Raw genomic sequence first — 23,264 nt, 5'->3', positions numbered from 1 at the left:
CACAGTTCACCGGTTTCCACTAGTGTGGTCCATCATCTCTGCACATCCTTCCATCATGATCTTGATGTCCCTCACCTGCAGTATCTCTCCTCTCTCTCATCAATTGGATTCCCAGAACTCAGCCTTGTGCCTGGCTGTGGATCTCTGTATCTGCCTCCATTGAGACAGGGTATCTTACCAAGATGGAAGCATGCTGTTTAGGCTAGGTTGACTCACTGAGGTGCACTTGGCATCCTCCTGTCTCTGTCCCCTCCCATCCACTACGTGCTTGAATTACACTGTTTACAGCCATGTTGGGCATTTATGTGGGTACTGGGGATCTGAACTCAGGTCCTCATTCTTGCAGGGTATGCACTCTTACTAGGCTATCTACCCAGCCCCATCTTTATTTTTCAAAGACACATATACATGTGTGGATTTTGTACAAACTTTCCCCCAAATGCATTTCTTATTGATTAAGATACATGTACATGTCAATTATATTATAGTTGTCTCAAATACTGACATAGAAGGATGACAGTCATTTACAATGTACTGTAATCTAAGAGGAAAATAGTATAAAATGAAGTGTATAGGTAGATTTCATTTTATGAATAGTAAGTGTATTTAAGCTATACCCATGTGCATGAATAACATTATAAATTAGAATGTACCATGCTTTATTATATGCATTAAAAGAGTTATTTTCTAACACATGTATCAACTATTTTATTTTGCAGTGCTGAAGATTAGCCTTGTGCAAGCTCACCATGTGCTCTACCATGGAAGTACACCCCCAGCCTCTTACATGATCAGTTTAAATTTTCCCTCTACATCTACCATCTTTTCTTTTTCCTTCACAAAGAGGTGAAGGGTGACAAGGGGGACAAGAAATGTAATCCTAGTTCAGCTGCCATGACATACAGTGATTTATTCAGCTTTCCCTGTGGCGTCTTTAAACACATAGCAGGAATAGTGATAAGCATCTGTATCCTCCTTTAAGGGATGTTGTGAAATAACAGGCATCACTTGGAGTACTTGGGAGGAAAATTGGAGAAGTCCTGGATGCTTCATTTATTATTAATATCTCCTCCCTCGCCTGCTATGTTTTAAAATGACTCAGCATATTAATATGTGGGACAGGGGACTACTTGGGAAAAGAGGAAGGAATTTGATGAAATATAACACAGTATGAAGCAGTTACATTTTTATCACCCTGGGAGCCAACACTGTTTTGCCCTTTATCATTCCTCAGGAAGTAATGACCCCCGGAGTCTTCAGTGCTTGCCTCTCTGTGTCTTCTGTTGAAGGTGATCTATAAATCACACTTCCTTTTGCAATGCTAAGAAGAAACTGAACTTTTTAAACTGTCATTTGTTTATCATACTCTATCAGCATTAGAAACAAAACTATCTGGTAAAATTCAAAGTGAAACAATTTGTTTTATATTCTAATACCAAATAGCATCTCTGCCTTTACCTTAATGAAGCAGCAGAACAAGAAAAATCAAAAAGTCAACAACATATCCATTAGATAAATCATTATCCAGGCAAGACTCGTAGGAATTTCTTCCAAATTGCTGTCATAAAGAAGCATGCCTCCCCCTTTATTAAATGTCAAGGTGGTAAATTTTCATTTTATTTTATGTATTTTTTAACTTTTAAGAAACTATATTATCCATGGCCATCAAAACGTTGAGGTCATTGTGTTGTACAGTACAACGATAAGTACTAATAACTGCCCTTAATGTTCAATGTGCTGATCCCATTTATTATCAATACTATCATACCCTCCTTGCTAACACTATTTAATAATTTGATATATTTTCTGGCTTACTTGTATGAGCTATACGTTCAGACATTATACTCACTTGCAAGTGCTCAGCCAGCAAAGTGTGACAGCAGCAGCTGGGTTGGGAGAGGAAGTCATGGATTTGGAGGAAGACAACCACAGGCAGGTCCTCTTACAGGGGTAGCTCTATCTGTGGAAGTGGGGCGATACACCCTTTAGTGCTCCAATCAGGCTCATCTCAAATTGGTGCCAACTGTGAACTAATTGGGATACAGTGTAGAAACTGAGACTATCCAGATCGAACCTGGTCATGTGGCCGCCCTACTTAAAAGGAAGTAGACTAGGCAGCCCCCAAACAATGGTTTGTCTGGTTCAGAAGTGCTTACAGCTCTCTGCCTGTCTGGAATATGACTGTTGAACCTTAAAATTCATTCCTAGAGAGATTTTACCCTATGCCTCTTGACGTATTTGTTTATACTTTGTATTCCTTGATCTGGTTAGTAGTAGAACTACCTTAAGCTAAAGTTCATTTTATTTATTTATTTATTTATTTATTTATTTATTTATTTATTATTATTATTATTATTATTGTTGTTGTTGTTATTAATTTGTATGTGTATCTATAGACCACAATATGTGCATCAGGGTCAGATAACTACTTTTTGGAGTTGGTTCTCTCCTTCCCTCTTGGGATCTGAGAATTGAATTCAGATGGTTAGGTTTGCATGACAAATACTTTTACCCATTGGGCATTCTTGCTTGCTTGTAAAGTGGGATATAATAGCCACTGGTAAGACTGTGGAACTTGGCTTTGCTTTCAGAACAGGGCCTGAAATGCTGTCAGATCCCCTCTGTCTTTAGCCTTGATCCCTCTATGCAGCTGAGGATGCCACCCCTTGCTACCTATGTAGACAGCTGCTTCTGCTTCTCCATTCTAACTGCGGGAGACCTTTATGATGTTCAGTGTGTTGACCATGATTGCTGGCAGCCCATATTGCATTTAATAGTTGTAGCCACCAGAGGCAGGTTTCTTCACTCCTGGTGTTTTTTTTATCCACAAATGATCAAGTGGCTGATCTTGTAGGAGCTCACCTTACATTGATATAATATGACTGGGTATATGGTTACAGAAGGACATAACAGCTTTCTAGTTGACCATATCACTATATTTGGAGAAAAGAGAAAGTGTAGACCTTCAGCATTATTTCCAGGAACAAGAGGATATTGAAAGAAAAAAAAACATTCATTGCAATAAACTTCAGGGGATGTCAGGGCTCTGAAGAAACTGTGGCTAAATCTTTTTACTTTAATTTTATTTTTTTCTTTATTTTTATTTTACATACCAACCACAGTTTCCCCTTCATCTTCTCCTGTTCCTTCTCCCACCTCCCTTCTGCACCCCCCTCATCCATTCCTCCTCTCTCTCCATTCAGGTGGGGTAAGGTCTCCCTTGGGAATCCACAAAGTATGGCATATCAAGTTGCAGCAGGCCCAAACTCTTCACCTCTGCATCAAGGCTGAACAAGGCATCCTTCCACAGGGAATAGGTTCCAAAGAGCCAGCTCATGCATCAGGGACAGGTTCTGGCCCCACTGTTAGGGGCTCCAGAAAAGACCAAGCTACATAACTGTCACCCAGATGCAGAGGGCCTAGGTTGGTCTCCTGGCGGCTCCCTAGCTGTCCACCCAGAGTGTGTGAGCTCCCACAAGCTCAGGTCAGCTGTCTCTGTGGGTTTTCCCATCATGATTTTGATGCCCCCTTCCTTATATAATCCCTCCTCCCTCTCTTCAACTGGACTCCCAGAACTCAGCCCAGTGTGTGGCTGTGGATCTCTGCATCTGCTTCCGATAGTTACCAGATGAGGGTTCTATGGTGACAATTAGGATAGTCACCAATCTGATTACAGGGGAAGGCCAGTTCAGGTACCCTCTTTACTGCTGCTAGTAGTCTTAACTGGGGTCATCCTTGTGGTTTCCTGGGATTTTTGCTGGCACCAGTTTTCTCCCTAGCCCCTTAATGGCCCCCTCTATCAAGCTATCTCTTTCATTACTCTCCCCCTCTGTCCCACCCCCAACTCGACCATCCTGATCCCTCATGTTCCCATCCCCCCATCCCTCTTCTCTACTCTCCCTGCCTTCAGTTTCTCAGAAAATTGGGAATCAATCTGCCTCAAGACACAGTGATACCATTCTTGAGCATATACCAAAGAATACTCAACTATGTTCATAGCAGGATTATTCATAATAACCAGAACCTGGAAACAACCTAGATGCCCCTCAAGTGAAGAATGGATAAAAAAATGTGGTGAATCTACACAATGGAGTATTATTCAGTGGAAAAAAAACAATGATGTCATAAAATTTGTAGGCAAATGGATGGAACTAGAAAAAAATCATCATGAGTGAGGTAAGCCTGACCCAGAAAGACAAACACAGAATGCACTCACTTATAAGTGGATATTAAATGTAAAGCAAATGATAATCAGATTACAATCCTCAGCCCCAGAGAAGTTAGGTAACAAGGAGGACCCTAAGAGGGATGCATGGATTACCCTGGGAAGAGGAAATAGATGAGTGGCCATAGCTTTGATGGAGAACTTTCCGTGGATGAATTCATAGGTTGTGAGACATCTTCTGATTTCAACTTTGAAGGTAAATATCTTTACCCTTTTGAAAAGGGTAGAAATGAGTCATAGAAAGACTTGATTGGGCAGGGAAACATGTGATTACGTAGGAGGCAAGAGGGGAATATACAAGGCAAATGCTACCCATATTGTTAACCAATCATGGCAATCAGAATGCTGCTATCATTCAGCTCACTTTATGATACCAAAGTGACTATCTCTCTTTGACCTTTTGACTGTTTCTATTTTAAAACGCATTAGATATTTTAAAAGCATTTGTTTAAAATTTTATTATTATTATTGTGTGTGTGTATGTGTAGGTCAGAGAACAGCTTTGTAGAGTCAATTCTTTCCTTCTTCCTTTATGCAGACAACTGAGGTGGTCAGGCTTGCATGTCAATCACCTTTACCCACTGACCTATCTTGCCAGACTTTAGATTTCTCTTTTTTTTTTTTTTTAAAAAATGTAATATGTATACACAATAGACTTATTCAGTTACAAAGAAGAGTGAAAATCTGTCATGTTCAGCAAAGTTAATTGCATCAAAGGACATCATGTTAAGTGAAATAAGATAGATACAGAAAGACAATAGTTCACATTCTCTCTTACATGGAAAATTTAAAATGTCACCAGGACTGCACAGTAGTTACTAGTGGGAGGGATTGTGGGTTGAAGGGAAGGGCGGGCAAAAGAAGGCTAAAGGGTCTGTGCATACTGTGTGCATGTGCAGCAATTGCACATGGAACCTGTTCACATGTACAATTCCTATAGGGTAACAGATGTAAGACAAGACAGCTTTAAAAATAGCATTTGTGATGTCCTGCATAATCTGCTCCTTAATTTTCAATCAATTAAAATACTTATTCTAGTTGCCCTTTATGAGGCACTGATTAGTTGCCCCTTGCCGTGTGTGGCACATTGCTTCATACGGTCTTCAAAGCCGATCTTTTCTTTGTTATCCGTTTCTCTATTGCTGTTTTAGGAAACTGTAAGGTTCACAGTTTTGATCACAGTCCCGTGGATATCAAAGTCTTAGAGCTGTGTTAGAACACAGCTGAGACAACTCCTGAAAACAAAAGCTACTGGGCATTCAGGTTTGTGCTGAAAAGCAATACAATTATGTGAGCTATACACGCATTTTTAAGAAGCCAGTACATAAGGAGGTCAAAGAAACTATTAGAGAAGAGGGCCCCAAACCACATGATGATTAAGTTCAAAAGTGCCTTTAAAAATGGTTTAGAACTTTGGCCTATTCTTAGTTGCTGAAAAAGGGGTGATCTTGGTTCCAAAAATACTTGCTGTTTTGAAAGTTTATTAAGCCGTAGAGACATTATTTCAAGCTTAGTTCACTCAACAAATATGGGACAATGTTGAGTTTGTACTTTAAGGTCATAAACATCTACTTTCCAAAAGAAATTGCAAGCACATAGAAATAAGCGTGTGATGGTAGGGAGGGACATATAAGATTGCATAGCCCGTTGATTGTCATTCTGCATTCTAGAGAACCTTGGGTCCTGCCAGTGTTGATCTGCAGCTGTCTTTGGGCACAAGAAAAAAAAAGTAGAAGAGATTAAAAGGCAGAGAGCAGCAGAACCCTGTTTCTGTTCTGCACCTTTAAGTGGAAGTTGCCTCAATCATTTATTTATCAGATTTGATGGATTTTCTTCTATTTATAGAAACTCAGAGGCAGTGAGTTATTGACATTGTGGGAAAACTAGGAATGGGATCCTTCCACTAGCCAAAGTAGCCAGTATGCTTCATGAAACTCCTATGTTTCCTTTATTTGTCATTGTCTCAGATGTTGTCTTGGCTGTCCTGGAACTCAGTACGTTGACTAAGATTGCTTCAAACTCACAGAGTTTGCCTCTGGAATATTGGGATTAAGAGCCTGTGCTAATATGTCTGACAGATAAATCCTTGTGCATTTTAAGAGCGAGAGTGCCTTGCTTTTGTGCTTAGTCAAGCCCAGGCACATTGTGCTTATACAAGTGAGTTAACAGAAATTGACTAAGGCAAATTGAGGTGACGCTGGGGTTGCTGAGATTGTGGTCATTAAATATGATATAAATAAATTGCTTCAGCCTCTACTGACTTTGTTAGTAGATCTTGAATCCTTTTGGGCTTGTTTTCTTCTCCTCTGCAATCGAAGTCCTGATTGTGTGTGTGTGTGTGTGTGTGTGTGTGTGTGTGTGTGTGTGTGTGTATTTTTTCAATCTGAACTCAGGATCTTATGCTTGCAAGGCAAGCACTTTACCCATGGACCCATCTCTCTAGTCCTGAAGTACTGCCTTTACAGCAGAAAATATCAAGGTCGCCAGTATTATAGCAAGTAAGTTTTTGATGAGAATGATGGGGGTCTGTTCTAGATGAACTTTATCTCTCAAGCATGGGTTTTTCTGTACATGGACTTAGAACCAGAGGTAAGGAGGCCCACTGGGCCTTTAAGGTGGGAGGCCTCTGTTGAAGTGGCGGCGTGAAGGAAACATCTAAATTCCATTAGGGACGAGTAGGAGCACACTGAAGCTGCAGCTGGAAGGGATCAGCCAGCAGCTGCAGCCAGATCATCGTGGTGACGGCAACCCAGACACAGAAACAGTGTGGGAGGCAGTCTGCTGGCAGTTTCCTTATGTCACTATTAAAACAACGTTAGAGCTTACAGTCTTCTTTAGCAAAGTAGAAAAACAATCCAAAGATGTATTCTTGGATTTGTTTTTTTTGTAGAGAAAGAAATAGGGAAAAAGACTTTCACTAATAAAAATCCCTACTTCTAGAAATTTAGGTTTTTTTTAAAGGTAGTTTCTTTTTATACTTTTCTATAAAAACCAGTATTGTAACAAGACTCCTTATTTACTAATTTTTAGAAGACATGTATCATTTGCTCTCTTGGGTTAAAAACCTAGAATGTACATTTCTGAGGTAAAGAATATGTATATTTAAGTTTAAAATACATCATTGAATTATTTTTTAAAGGTTTTGCATTCTTCTATGAATTTCCCACTGTAATTTTGGGAATTCATAGAAATAAAGGATGCCCCAGCAACTCTTGACTTAGGTAGACTGTCAGACCTCAAAGATGATGTCTGTTGTAGTAGACAATGCCTGTTGATGAGTACACAACTCTACCCAGGGTTAATTTCTTACCTTCCATTCTTCTGCCTTTTGTTTTATTAATACTTGAAGCCATGGCTAAGGGAACTACTGAACCAAAGTGGGACGGTATAAAGAATTTGCACAAAGCACAATAAAGTTAATAGGTTTAGAGAACGTAGCTAGAGAGGGTAGGTCTGGGTGCTCTAGGATCTTGGGGTTGGGGTCAGTGACTGACATGTGCCAAATTACAGATAAGGTTAAGTGCAAAAACATTTCAAACATTTCTGCAGAAGAAGTTTAAAGAAAGGAAGTAACCTGTAACCAGAGAGACCAGGTAGGCTGAGGACAAAAATAAGTGTAGTCCCTGTGAGTGCCACCGACAGAATCTGCAGTTTGCTCTATGGTCTCTCCTGAGCCTTCTGATGTTCACTGTGTTGATCTTTGTCCAAGAAACCTGACTCTAGGGAAGACTGCAGGCCAAGCCTTTACTTTAGAAGCACACTTCATTTCTAAGGCTGCTCTTAGCAAATGGTGAGGTTCATCTATTTCTAAATCATTTTCTAAAACACGTTAAAAGCATTTGAACAAATATTTTTCAAGTTAACACATTTATGTTAAAAATAACCAGACCGAAAAACCATTATCACGAGACCTACCTGTGAACGTAGCTGTGTGAACGTACACATTTCCATCCTCTTTACTTCAGGTTCATCTAGCACAATCTACTTAAACTTCAGCACCCAACACTGTCACCAGTTGGGCCAGTTGCAGCAGAGACCTCTGGGCCCTACCCTAAGAATTTCTGTTTCACTGGCTCTGGATATGGCTTGATAATTCCTGTTTCTAACAGGTTTTCTAGAGGCAGTTGACCACTCTGTAAGAACCATGGGGTTAGTCAGAATGTGAGGAAGTCCATCAAAGACAATACCACAATTTCTCTGATTTTACTACTCGTTCTTCAGAAGAGATTTTTTTTTTACATGAACTTGTTCCCTTATCCTCTTCTCCCATTTGTTATTCTACATCTTCCAATTTCCACACTTTGGAAGCCCTTTCTCTCCCCTTCCATCTTCATCACAGCACTTATTCCCCTGCTTAGTTAATGTTGTCTGCCCAGTTAACAGCTGATATCCTCAGGGTAGGACAAATGTATTTTACCTTTGTATCATACTAATACCACAACTAAATGTGATAAGAAGAGATACAAATGTGCTGAGTGTAAAAGAATAAAAACGTTCTTTCTCTGTTTTTGCTGACTCTTTAGAACATTTAAGAAGTCCTTATCTGGTAGACTTGATCTCTCCATTTCTTTCTAGTAAACTGAGAAGCTGTTGCTTAATTATGTCTTGGCTCTTAAAAATTATCTTTATTTTATTTTGTGTATGTGAATGTTTGTCCACATGTATGTATGGGCATATAGGCATATGTCTGGTGTCCCTGAGGGCCAGAAGAGACCATCAGATCTCCTGGAACTAGAGCTAGTTACAGTTGTGAGCTGTTATGTGGGTGTTGAGAACTGAACCTGGGTCTTGGGTCTTCTGGAAGAACAGTAAGTGTGCTTCACCACCACATGAGCCACCTCTCCAGCTTCATGTCTTGACTTTCAGCGTGGCCTACAAGTGGCTTGCTAGAATGGAGTGAAGCAAGGTGAAGGAGAGGACATGTGTGCATGCATGTGAAATGTATATTTCCCATTTTCCTTTCTTCACGTCGGCTTTTTAAGGTTCAAAAAGTGTGTTGAACTAAGGAATTCAAGTCAGTAGATACAGAAGGCACCTTGGAGAGAGCCTACATCTCCTTGAAGAATATCCAGTTTGTAGAGAGTTTATTTTACTTTGTGGCTTATAGCGTTTGCTCTGGTTGAGTAGCAATGCATAACCCACAAAACTAGATTGCCATTCATTCATGCAATTGCTCACGACTTAAAGGCATCTTGATGTGGAATTAAGGTGATTTAGAATTAGCAATCCTGGATTCCAGTCTCAGCTTAAACTTCAATTAGTTGTGTGATCTTTTAAATTTGATTGTAGAGTGAAGGCTTTAATCCAAATGATCTGACTACTTCAAATCTTCATGCTTTCTACATCGGTTAAGAGTAATATATTTCTAAGGGCATAATATACTTTAACCATATGTTTATTTTTACAGGTTTGGTTAATATGTCTTTTTTTGTAGGAAAGCATGATTTTCTGAAAAGATGTTCAAGGAACTATGAATAATGCTGTGTGGCAGCAGGTTGTCTTATGTGATTGGAAGTCCTAGAAGTAATTAAAAAGAACTCTTCTCCAGTTGGAAGAGATCTCATTTTTTGTCTTTTTTTAATTAAGATTTTTAAAATTCATTTTTTTTTTCTTCGAGACAGGGTTTCTCTGTGTAGCTTTGCGCCTTTCCTGGAACTCACTTGGTACCCCAAGCCGGCCTCGAACTCACAGAGATCTGCCTGGCTCTGCCTCCCGAGTGCTGGGATTAAAGGCGTGCACCACCACCGCCGGCTTTTAAAATTCATTTTACATACCAACCACAGATTCCCCTCTCTTCCCTCCTCCCATGCCCTAGCCTTCTTCTCCCCAGCCCACCTCCCATCCCCTCCTCCAAAAAGATAAGGCCTGGTACATTCAGTTGAGGCAGGTCCAAGTCCCTCATCCTGCATCAAGGCTGTACTAAGTGTCCTACTATAGATAGTGGGCTCCAAAAAGCCAGTTCATGCACCAGGGGTGGATCTTGATCCTATTGCCAGGGGGCCCCTAAAATAGATCAAGCTACACAACTGTCTTACTTATGCAGAGGTCCTAGTCCAGTCCCATGGAGGCTCCACAGCTGTTGGTCTAAAGTTCATGAGTTCCCACTAGCTCGGTTTTGTTGTCTCTGTAGGTTTCCCTATCATGATCTTGATGCCCCTTGCCCATAGAATCCCTCTTCTCTCAGAAGAGATCTCTTTTATTCATTTATTCCCATGAAGAAAGAAGTTGAGGTCTTGTCAGGACTGATTATCTAAAAGGAACTCCCCTCCTCCCTAACTTAGAGGAACAAGACTCACTAAGACATTCTCTCTGGATATTTATTATTTTTTTCTTTATCTTGTTCCTGTTGAACTTCCTGGCCAAAGTGACTGTATATTTGACTCCTGAACTAGATAACATGATCTCAGAAATATGCTATTTGGAAACTGCAGAGAGTCCAGATTTAAAGTCTCAGCATAGTCACTTACAGGCATGTTCCAAGTGTCCAGCTGTTACCATTGGAAAGAGCTTGTGCTTCAGCTCTGGGAAGTACAGTGTATAGCAGGGTCCCACTGGCAGAAAAGTTGGTTGTCCTTGCATATTTGACTTGACAAGGAAAAAACAGTTTTGGGAAAGTGGTGGTGAAGATGGGGAAACATATCTTCAGGATGATGAGGCTACAGCAAATTTCTAGAAGGAGACAAGCTCTCACTTTCTTTGACCTTATGAAATTCTCCATGAAGTTCAATTTGCAATAAGTTTAGTAATTCATAGGAATTAGATGTGATTTAAAAAAAAATAGAATAGCTTTCATAAATGCTTTCTTTCATTGCAACTACTTGGTGCAGAGTGTGGTCTGAAATGATAACTTTCACTTTCTTGTGTTCTACCAGCCTCTGTCTGAATGTATCCATCAATGAAACACATTAAAAAAAATAAAAACAAAGGCTGTCCAGCTCATGTGATTGACTCTTGGCTGATTTCTGCCTTTACTTTAGTAATATTTTCATTTGGGACTTACTGGAGAGACCCAGGTCTTCTAAAAGGCTGCATTTCCCATGTGGCAGTGGAAAAGTTCTTTTGATTTTGTTCATTCCTTAAAAAAACCCTTAAATCAAAATACTATTTGAAAAATAGGCATATCCCACAGTAGAACACCATATTATGTAATTAATCTTGTCTCAGAAAGACAAATACATGTTTTTTTTTCTATTTGTGGTTCTTAGATTTTATTTAGATGCATAAAATCACATATGTATGTCTGATAGAAAGTAGAAGGGAGACTATCTAAGAGAACAAAGGGTGGCAGGAGTTGGTAAGGGCTGGGAAGGGGGAGTCTAAGAGGTATGGAGGGGAATTTGCTTAAATGCAACATACACGTGTATGAAAATGTTCTCATGAAATGTAATATAATGTACAGTGAATGAAAACAATGAATGTTTAAAAGTATGTACATCACTAGGTACTAAACAAGCTTATGTAACCAGCACTTAGGTCAAGAAATAAAACATTCGAAATACTATATAACTATTCACATTCCATTGTAGGCCTACCCCCTGTCTCTACTAAGGGTAATGCATGGTGAGGTTTCAATGGAATACATTACATTGCACAGGGTGTACGCTTGTGCCTGGATGCTTTTATTCAACTTAATGCTGATGAATCATCACTGGTTTATAATATATAAATATAAACTATTTGTTGACTTCACATTTCATAGAATTTGAGTATTTCTGTTTTTCTTTCTTTTTTTTCTGGCTATGAAAATGCTAAGCAATGTGTTTTGTGGAAACGTCTTCATCTGAGTCTAGGGTCAAGTTAGAAGTGGAGTCATAGGATATGTCAGAGCTCACTTCGAGGAGAAAGTGCTGAACACATTTCCCAAGGTTGAGCCATTTTAATGACACTGGGTTCTTTTTTTTTTTTTTTTTTTTTTTTGCATTAGAAAAATAAAGGAGAGACCTGGCTGAATAAAGGAACCACACTGAAGCCAGATTGTTGCAGAGTGTTGAATCTGAATGATACATCTTTCATTGCCAACATTGTGTGCTTTTCAAAACTCTTATTTAATAAAACCTTTCATTCTTTTCCTTCTCTTATTCAACTAAGGAATGCACACAAAGTGTTTGTTTTTTCCAGTTCTGGTTTGTTTATTTTATTTTTATCTTATCATTATTTTTTATTTGCCTGTTTATTTTTCCAATAAGAAAGAGAAAGGGTGTAGATTTGGATGGAAGGGGAGGTGAGGAGGATATGGGAGGAGTGGGGAAGTGGAAACTATAATCAAAATATATTGTGTAAAAGAAATCTATTTTCAATAAAATAAAAAAATATGTCTGTATGATTCTCTGACTTTCCTCATTGTCTGTTGTAATGTCTTCCTTTTCATCTCTAATTTTACTAATTTAAAAGGTCTTTCTCCCTCTTCTATGGCCATAATCCGAAAGTTATATCACTTAATGGTGTCCCAGAATTCTACCACATTCTGTTAAAAATATTACTCTTGACCTTTACTGGGTGATCCCATGCCTTAACTTTGTCTTATGGCCCTGGTTCTCTATTTCCTCTATGATTCCTCTGTTGGTGAGGATTTTCATTGAGTTTTTTTGTTTTTGTTTTTGTTTTTTGTTTTGTTTTGTTTTGTTTCTAGCAACATTTCATTTTGGGTCTTCTTCAGCAATTTTATCTATTTGTTGAATTATATTTTCATATCTTGGATTGACTTCCTTATTTCATGTGTCTCTTTGTTTTTGTTCTTTTGGAGTATATTGATGTTTTCTTGGGTTCTTTGAATACACTTACTGTCAGTCTTTTGAATTCTTAGTTTGGTTGTTCTTCCACGTCTTTTTCATTGGGTGCCATTATTATGGGGTTAGTGATTTGTGAAGGAGACATATTGTCTTGGTTTCTCATGTTTTTTCCATTTGCTGTTTTCTGTTTCTGTGCTGGGACTTGTGCATCTGGTATTAGTTTGTTGACTGACTTTTTCCTTCTTTCTTTGGTATTTTTTACTTTTTAAATTCAAGTCTACTTCTTTTTAGAGGTGGTGCTTGCAATGATTGGTGTAGGACTAATTTGTAGCAAAGGTGAGATGTCGTTTCTCTCTGTGAAACTGACATTGACATGAATTGTGTACATGACATTAACAAACAAATTAGGGCCAGAGGAAAACTCTGAGAGTCAAATATTGTCCTGTGTCACTTGAGCCTCCTGCTTGGGTCTTCAACTTTCTTTGCGAGATGTGGAACTTGCCATGTGCCTATGGGTTTTACACGGAGTCAGATCCAATCTTTACTCTGAATCTATAGCTTCTGCTGAAGCTGCTGGGAGCTATCAATTATAATCAGCATTAACAAGCTCTTTAGTGTTTGTAGCATGAATATTAATTTAAATTAAAATATTATTATAGAATAGTATTATATGCTATACAGTCCCTCATAAATATAATGGCAGTATTTGATAGTATTTCTTTCTTTCTTTCTTTCTTTCTTTTTTTTTGTTTTTTCAAGACAAGGTTTCTCTGTGTAGTTTTGGGGCCTGTTCTGGATCTTGCTCTGTAGACAAGGCTGGCCTCAAACTCACAGAGATCCACCTGGCTCTGCCTCCCAGAGAGTGCTGGGATTAAAGATGTGCACCACCACCGCCTGGCGATAGTATTTCTTATTTGACATAAAAGACAATTTTATTATATGCAGAAGTTCTAGGGTATGTATTTACAGCTTTGTTTGTTCACCAGTGTATACATTGGCTATAATTTATTTCGTTTAACTTTCTGAGTTTGTAATACCACATATACTTTAACATGGCTTCTTTGGGGAAGTAAATCACACAGATTCTAGGAATGTGCTGTGAATAAGATCCTCTCGGTCCCTTCGGTGTGAAGTGAGCATACCCATGAATACCGAAGTGTGGAGCAGTCAAGTTCATATTAACACAAGCAGTGTGCTAGTGCACCTCACAGCACGTCTGTGTGCTCCACTGCTCCTGGGTTTGGAGACTGTGCATTAGGCAATGAGAAGCCAACCAAAGGTTTTCACAGAGGAATGGTATTAGAGGTGACCTTGAGGAGAGGGGTTTTGTTAGGGATTGTGAGCAGAAAGAAAATTTAAATGCCCAGATATGCTCATGTGGCAGAACTCTTGAAAGTCAGAGTCATCTTTGCACAACATCATCAACCACTGCTAAATTGAACTTAAAGCCACTGAGAAGGTAAATGTGTATCATAAATATGGCCTTATGGAACATCCAAATGAAGATAAGTAGTACACACACAGACTCTTAGGGAAGTACAACACATCCAACTGAGAAAACAGCATCCTTTAATTTATGCCTATCTTGAAAACTATAAAAGAACAGCTCTATGGGATTTTTGGAGTGTCTCCTGGAAACTGGTGATTTTTGGGAATTAACTTTGAGAACCCTTTATCCTACTGTCTGTCTTGCTGTTGAATATGTGAATAGAAATAAATTAATAAACATAAGAAAATAGAGGTATTAAGAAGGAGTTGTCAAATGATAGGTTGTGTACAGCAGGGGCAGAATAACTCTCCTATATGGATATTCTTTGTTCATGAACCCAAAGCTTTAATATATTCTCTAGTTTGGAGCTAATGATAGATATTGCATGTTGGGCAGTTTGTTAACATTCCTCTAGTCATTTTTTTTCTTTTTAATAAACAATAGTATGTTCACAGGGAAGAGGAGATAGGACCACTTTTAGAAATCACGTGCTATAAAGCTCATGCTTGCCTGCCAATGTTCAGAATTATGGACACATATGCATGAGACTTTTGAACAAAGCCAACCTCTGGGCTCAAGACAAAATGTTCTGGAAAGTGCACAGTCTATACTCCTACATGACATTAACAAACAAGTGCTTAATTCTGCCCACAGACCTCTATTCCAGCATGGCAACCAGGAATACACAACAGAGCTGCAAAATCCCAGGTGGTTTATGGTTAATGACACGGGAGCATTAGCAACACTGAGTAACGAGGTATGTAAAGAATGATGCAACCTAGCTTTCGTTAAGCCACTGCAAGGATAAATGATTTTCTGAGATAGATCTTTCTGCTTAAAGATAACTGTGAACAAAATAAAAAAACACCACCAAAAACTTCCAGCAGAAAACTATTTGCATAATCTTAGCCAGCTTGCTTGTGCCAAAAATCAGCTTAAGAGAAGTGTGAAATAAATTGTCTTGTAGTATTTTTGAGTTAGAATTATGAACCCATAAAACCAGTTCTTGGTGTACTCAGTGTTTCAAGCAAAGACATACAATTTCAGATTGTATGTCCTTTATATATACATATATAAATGTATATATAAAAATATTATTATTTTTGATGGCATTTTGTCAGCTAACATCTATTTATGTATATAAGGAAAGCAGCAATGTATTTTTATGAGCTAGATATTTGAGACTTCTCAGTTCCACAAAAGTTTAATTTTATTATCTAAGATAAACCTTTGGTTTTCTTCCCTCCAAGCATAGCCAAGCTGTGCTTCAGAAAGTATTAAGAAACAGATTTAAATACCGTCACTGAGACATATCCCTCCCAGTGAAGTGGTACATGCTTATAATCTAAGCAGCTGAGAAACTGAAGTAGAGGTATCAAGAGTTCAAGATTAGCCTAGATTGCATAGTGAATTTGAGACTAATTTGAAAGTCTGTGTATCTAGACTTTCAAAACAAAACATAACAATAAGAAAAAGAAAGAAAGGAAGGAAGGAAAGAAGGAAGGAAAGAAGGAAGGAAGGAAGGAAGGAAGGAAGGAAGGAAGGAAGGAAGGAAGGAAGGAAGACCGACTGTCATTTGACTTTAGGTTTCTAAGAGTTTTTGTCTCAAACTTCCTTTCCAGGTATTACATAAGCTTTTTTGAGCACAAATTGGATCCTAACAATCAAAAGAAGAATGTGTGATAGAAGAGATACTGTGTGAAATGTGAGCTCATGTCTTGAAATACTGAATACATTAAAGTTAATTTTTATTTACCTTAAAAAGTAGCAGGTTGTGACTTGTAAAGGAAACTCTCATACAAGACGTTAGAGACAGCCAAATTAGAGAACTGGAGAGATACTCAGGAGTTAAGAGTCGGCATCGCCCTTCCAGAGGACTGGAGATCAGTTTCCAGTGCTCACATTGGGTGACTCACAACTGCCTATAACAACTCTAGCTCCAGAGGATCTGAAATCTTTTTCTAGCCTCTGAAGGCACCTGTGTACATGCATATGAACAGAGACTCTCACAAACATATGCACACACACATAAATAAAATAAATCTTTAAAAAGCTGAACTATAGGAATACTTATCACCTGATATCAGATCACCTTACTGTCAGGCTTGCTTTGCCACTGTGATATATTCAAAGAGAGCCCGAAAATCCACAAAGTGTAAATGAGACTATATACAGTTACTTTCAAAATGAATTAAAAACTGTATATGTGTGATCTTGTAGTGTATAGCCAAAATGATGGCTATAATGTATTACCGGGTGTCTTAGCAATTGTTCTATTGCTGAAAAGAGACACCAAGACCATGGCAACACTTATGAAAGAAAGCATTTAATTGAGGGCTTGCCTACAGTCTCAGAAGTTTAGTCCATTATCATCGTGGTAGGAAGCATGGCAGCACACAGGCAGACATGGTGCTGGAGAAGCAGCTGAGAGTTCTATATCAGGATCCACAGGCAGCAGGAAGAGAGAGATCCTGAGCTTGTCTTGAGCTTTTAAAACCTCAAAAACAGCTCCCAGTGATACTTCCTACAAGGCCACATCTTCTCCATCAAGACCAAGCCTCCTAATCCTTTCAAATAGTGCCACTCCCTGGTGACTAAGTGTTCAATTCTATGAGCTGTGGGTGCCATTCTTACTCAAATCACCACACTGGGGAATTGTATCAGAAATGAAACTTTTTGTTTCCATGCTGGACATGAAACCTGGGATGTCCTATATGCTAACATGGCCTCCACCACCAAGCTGCACACACTCCTAGGCCAGAACATTACATTTTGCTACAAAAGGTTTTCATGAAAAAGATTTGAAAGAAACAATTTTTGATGTTCGTGAAACAGAGATGAGGTTTAAAACAATGCTAAAGGATTCTTACAGAATCTTTACATTGATATATACATCATATATGAACAACTCTTCTTTGTGTGTTTACATGTATATGTGTGAATTCTATATGTGAAATAATATAGTATATACATGTAACATTATAAATGTAACTATGTGTACCTGAGCGCATACATGCAATATATTCACTGTATACATTCTCTTTCTCTTTATGTATTTAAATCTACATATATGATAAAAATACAACCATGTCAGTAATTGCACATATCTCTTGTAAAATGCCCAAGAACGGAATTGTTTCAGATTTTGGATTTTTTTTTTCATTTTGGAATATTTGCATACATAGCAAGATAGTTTGTGTAAAAGGGAAGTCTAAACATGAAACTTCTTTATGTTTTATAGTCTTTCACTCATAGCTTGAAGATAATTTTGCACAACTTCTGGAATAGTTCTGAGCTGGAAACAGTTTTGTGGTATTGGGTTCCCTGCCCAGAGCCTTATGTTGGTGTTCCCACAGCTTTCAAGTTTGCAGTTTCTGATAAGGACTACTTACCATAAATTGAAAGCAAAATGTGACAAGTGACAAAACCCCTTAGGAATGTTTTTTGAGGAACCAGTGGGCTCTTTAATAACATATATCATTAAGTATATCAAAGATGAGTAAATTAATGATATATATCATTACACATATATAATAATTTTGAAAACACGTACCCAAGGCAAGCCTTTCAAGATGTTTTCCCATTGTGAAATAAAAGCAAGCGTTGTGTTAGAGGAAGAGCCTTGGAAGTATCTTAAACAGACATTAAACATTAATTTTAGAATAATTTTTAGGAAGAATACATCAAAGTGTGTGAAACTGGTGGTCAATTATATTATCATTAGTATAAGGCAACGCAGTGTTATCACTCTTCATAAAATGCCATGAACTAAGTATGCTAAGGATATTTAATTATGCGCATGAGTGCGATAATAAGGGAAAATTGTGAGTTAATTGCTTTCCTTAGAGATGCCATTAGAGATGGCAGTTGGCAGACGCCTCACGTTCTCATGATTCATCCTAAAGAAATATGCTGTCGGGCTGGTAGCTTTGGAGATATTCTGGGAAAACCAGGAAGGAAAACGAGGCCTTCCTGGCACAGATTCCAAGGAGCACTTTATTTTCAGCCGCGTGCCACGGCTTCTGAGAAGCCTCCTGTGACTTCCCCCAGCATTGCCACTTTGACGAGACCAAAACACTTTGCAGCATACTCTCTGGTATGCTTCTCTCCACATGGGATTTTAATTATCATTCCACGTAGTGTGTTGGTCTCTGCTTCCAAACTAGGGGCTCTTTAGAGATATGGCTGCTTTATCCTTCTGCTCCCCAGCTGGGCGATTGGCCGGTAAGAGGCTCTTAGCTCTGGTTCTGGAGTGAATTTGGTCTCTCGTCAAGCCCAGGGATGGGAGCTCGGAAGACTGGCATGAGGCAGAATTTCTCTGATTTTTCCCTTCTAGGAGCATCTGAAACAACACTCCTATATTTAGATTCGTCTAAAGAGCTTCAATCTGTTGGCAAATCCCTCCTCATTCTCATTTTCTCTGAAAGGAGGAATTTCCATTTCCTCTTCTTCACATTTCATCTCACTGGAAAAATATGAACAAGTAGGGTGTAACTACTTAGGACCCAGAAACACCCATCATCCAAGATTTCACGGGGAAAAGATGAGTTGTCTGAGGGGATGATTTACATGGTTGTGAATACGCTGTAAACATGTCTTTGAATTCTGCAATTTGCTTGAACATGTCACAGATTTGAGTGGCTGCGACAAGGAAGGGAGAGTGTGAAGAGTTCTACAAGCATGGCTGAGCAGTGATGCCGACTCCAAACACAACTTCCAGGACTCTCGCGACATACAGGTAACAACTCACTCACAAAATCTTTTTTTCTTGTTTATGGTGGTTTGGGGTACCCATCTGCTCTGAAGGAACTAATCTATCTAGATGATGCACATCTGGGAAAAACTTGAATTGAGATCGACAAGGGACAAATTATCACACACACACACACACACACACACACACACACACACACACATAGTATTTAAGAATTAGAATGACAAAAATGAGCTTTACTAGAGAACACATGCTTTGAATCACAATGAAAGAAAAACATTTAAAATTTACTTAAAAATAAAAAAAAAACCAGAACACATGTTCTTTCATTAAAAATAAAAGGAAATAAAAGTTAGTCCTTAGATTTGCTGTTAAAAATGAGTCCCAACCTTTCAGGTGATAAAAAATAAAATAGCTGCTTAGAGAAAAACCTGTCAGTTTTGAGAAGAGTGATGGACAGATGTAGCTAGAGTTTTCCTGCCTGGCCCACAGTCAGGACAAATCTCTCTCACCCACCAGTCCCACAGCCACTCAGACCCGACCAAGTAAACACAGAGACTTATATTGGTTACAAACTGTATGGCCGTGGTAGGCTTCTTGCTAACTGTTCTTACAGCTTAAATTAATCCATTTCCATAAATCTATACCTTGCCACATGGCTCGTGGCTTACTGGGATCTTTACATGCAGCTTGTCATGGTGGCGGCTGGCAGTGTCTCTCTCACCCAGCTTCCTGTTCTCTCAATTCTCCTCTCTGTTAGTCCCGCCTATACTTCCTGCCTGGCCACTGGCCAATCAGTGATTTATTTATTGACCAATCAGCAACACATTTGACATACAGACCATCCCACAGCAGACAGATATGAAGATTAGAAAACAGAGAAGGAAATTCAATACAGTGTTGGGTGAAACCCAGGGCTGTATGAACAGGTATAGTCTCGTTGGTAGTTATCATTGCTCTGAAAATAGATATACAGGGTAGCACTTAAGGATGGAAAAAGATCCAAATGTTATATACATAAGAGTACCAGGGTGTTTTGACTTCAGAGACATAGTCCATAATTACTATAGAACTCTTATATTTACCATGATCTGGCTTCCTGGCCTCATGGCTCCTTAGCTCAGGTGTGTGTGTAGGGTGTGTGTGTGTGTGTGTGTGTGTGTGTGTGTGTGTGTAAAGAAATAGAAGTTAGGGTCAAGACAGAAAGTTGTAGAAGAAGAGAGACCGTCAGAACCAAGTATGGTGGCACATGCCTGTGTTCCCAGCATTTGGGAGGCTGAGACAGAGTGAGACAGAAAAGCAGCTAGAAATTTGAGGAAGCCCATTTCCTTGATGGCACCATTGAGCTGGTGACTCAGTTTTGGGCTGGATCCTATCTAGTCTTTTGTTAAATAAAATCCCCGTGTTTTAATTCTGTTACAATTTCTGCTACTTGTAACTAAAACCATTTATAATTTATACATTATTCTGATACAGACCTGCAATAGTCTGAGTTTTCCCCTTCCAACATTTATGTTTAGACTAACTTCCCAAAGTCTTATACTCATGGCATTTGAAGGTAAAGCCTTTTGAGGATAATTAGGACCAGACAAGATAATCCAGGGTGGTGATATATTGTGTACCCTAATAAAATTTTCCTGAAGATCAGAGAGACAAAGGAACAAACCACAGCCACCACCTCTTACCTCACCAACTCCTCAGCCTGAAAAAGCCTCAGCTGATAGGCCTCTAGCCAAATAAGCTTACTCTGCTGAAAAGGCTTCTAGTTCCTGTCTCCTCACACATTATATACCTTTCTCCACCCAGCCATTAAAGGCATGTGATTCCCAGGTACTGGGATTAAATGTGTGTGCCACCACTACCTGGCTCTATTTCTCCCCTAGACTGAGTCAATCTCATGTAGTCCAGGGTGGCTTTGAACTCACAGAGATCCAGATAGATCTCTGCCTCCTGAGTGCTAGGATTAAAGGTGTGTGCCACCACTACCTGACCTCTCTGTTTAATCTAGTGGTTTGTTCTGTTCTCTGATCTTCAGGCAAAGTTTATTAGGGTACACAATATATCACCACAATCCAGGTGAGGTCCCACGATGTAATCGGTAGCTGAAGAAGAATAGGAAGGAGGAGGAGGAATAGTAGTAGTGGAAGAAAAAGGGGATGATGATGATGATGAAGATGATGAGGTAGAGGATGGTGATGATGAGGAGGAAGAGGATGACGATAAGGAGAGGACACATGGGCTAGCACAGGAGATCTCTTCCCATCTGGTTCTCTGGCATGTTCTGATACAGTAAGAAGACCCTCAGTAGATACTGACAGAATGTTTTCAGAATTGTAAGAAGTATATTTATTTGCCTTACATATTACCTAACCTCAGGCACTCCATTACAGCAACCGAAAAGAACCCAGAGGATTATATTATTGTTTGCTTCTCATGACTTTTTAGTTTCACATTATAGAAGCTCTTACATGGTAATTAAAGTAACAGTTTAGAAGCTGGAGAGATGGCTCAACGGGTAAGACCAGCCACTACTGGCTGCTCATCCATGTAGCTGGAAGTTTTCCTGTGTCCTAGCTTGCTGGCAGTCAGGACAAATCTCTCCAACTTGAATCCTCCAAGTAAGCACACAGAGGCTTACATTAATTATAACTGCTTGGCCATTAGCTCAGGCTTATTACTGACTAGCTCTTACACTTAAATTAACCCATAATTCTTACCTATGTTTAGCCATGTGGCTTGGTACCTTTTCTCAGTTCTGCTTTGTCATCTTGCTTCCTCTGTGTCTGGCTGGCAACTCCTGACTCAGCCTTCCTCTTCCCAGAATTCTCCTTGTCTCCTTACCCTGCTTATACTTCCTGCCTGGCTCCTGGCCAATCAGCATTTTATTTATCAACCAATCAGAGCAACACACATTTACAGCATACAGAATGATGTCCCAGATCACATCCAGATGACTTGGGTTCCATTCCCCTCACCTACATGGTGATTCACAACCATTCATAATTCCAATTTCAGGGAATCTTCTGGCCTCCACAGATACTGCACACAAGTGGTGCACAGATATACACACAGAGAAAACATCCATACACATAAAATAAAAATAAATAAATATTAAGAAACAATTTAGTCAAATATAAGATGGCTTAATCTAATGAGATTAATAATGAAGACATTTGGATGTTATCATAAGAAAAATAAACATAAATTAATTTAGCACTAATAAAATTCATTATTAATTCTAGTCTAATTATCTACAATCCATACATAATATCTAGCTTAGTTATCATTTTTCTATTTTTGTATCAATGTCAGTATCCATAGCAAATTTTGAAATGATGACATCTGCAGCTGAGTCAAAAATATGCTTACATAAAGCAATAACTTATTTCTGTCTATTTAAACAGATAAAGCATTGGTAAAGGGCAATGTAAGGGTGAATTCTGGAAAAGCAGGATCCCCAAGTAACCAATTACTGTCAAGATATCTGTGGCAAAGGGATGCTGACCCAGGGTCATAGTCCTTTCTCCACCCTGCTTTGCTGTTGAGTGGAGACAAGGGCATAGAATAAACCCAGGGTGCTAGGGTATTGAGCAGGAGAAAATTCTGTGAAAGGCCAAACCATACTTATTAATGAGAGAACAAGTCTCTACATATTTGAACCTCCAGTATATGTGTATTTTCTCAAGGAGTGCTTACTCATTACCCATGAATGCTTGGCATCAGCACAGTAAATACAGTACTGAGCTCCCGGATACTGGTGTTGAGACAACGGTTGTTCTTAGGCCAGCACGTTCTCCTTCTGAATGAAGGCAGTCTCAAGTGTTTAAGGGCGTATTAGAGGAAGGCTATTACTCAGTGACTGAAAGCCAGCTGCACTAGCCTCCAGGACAGTTTATGCTTTTCCAGCTCCCCTCTCTTCTACCTTTGGCATGCCTACAAGCCAATGAAGTGCTTTTCCTGAAATGGCAATCACTATTAAGTCCATTAGCCGGAAACCAAAATGTTTTCCTAATTGTTTAAAGTCTCATTGTCCAGAGGACGTTACCACTGATTGGAAAAGGAGGAGGAAACAGTCTCAAGTTCATGATGCTTTTCCTTTTTATAAAC

The sequence above is a fragment of the Peromyscus eremicus genome, chromosome 11 (genome assembly GCF_949786415.1).
Source record: "Peromyscus eremicus chromosome 11, PerEre_H2_v1, whole genome shotgun sequence".
NCBI lineage: Eukaryota > Metazoa > Chordata > Mammalia > Rodentia > Cricetidae > Peromyscus > Peromyscus eremicus.
Note: the sequence above shows the minus strand (reverse complement) of the source record.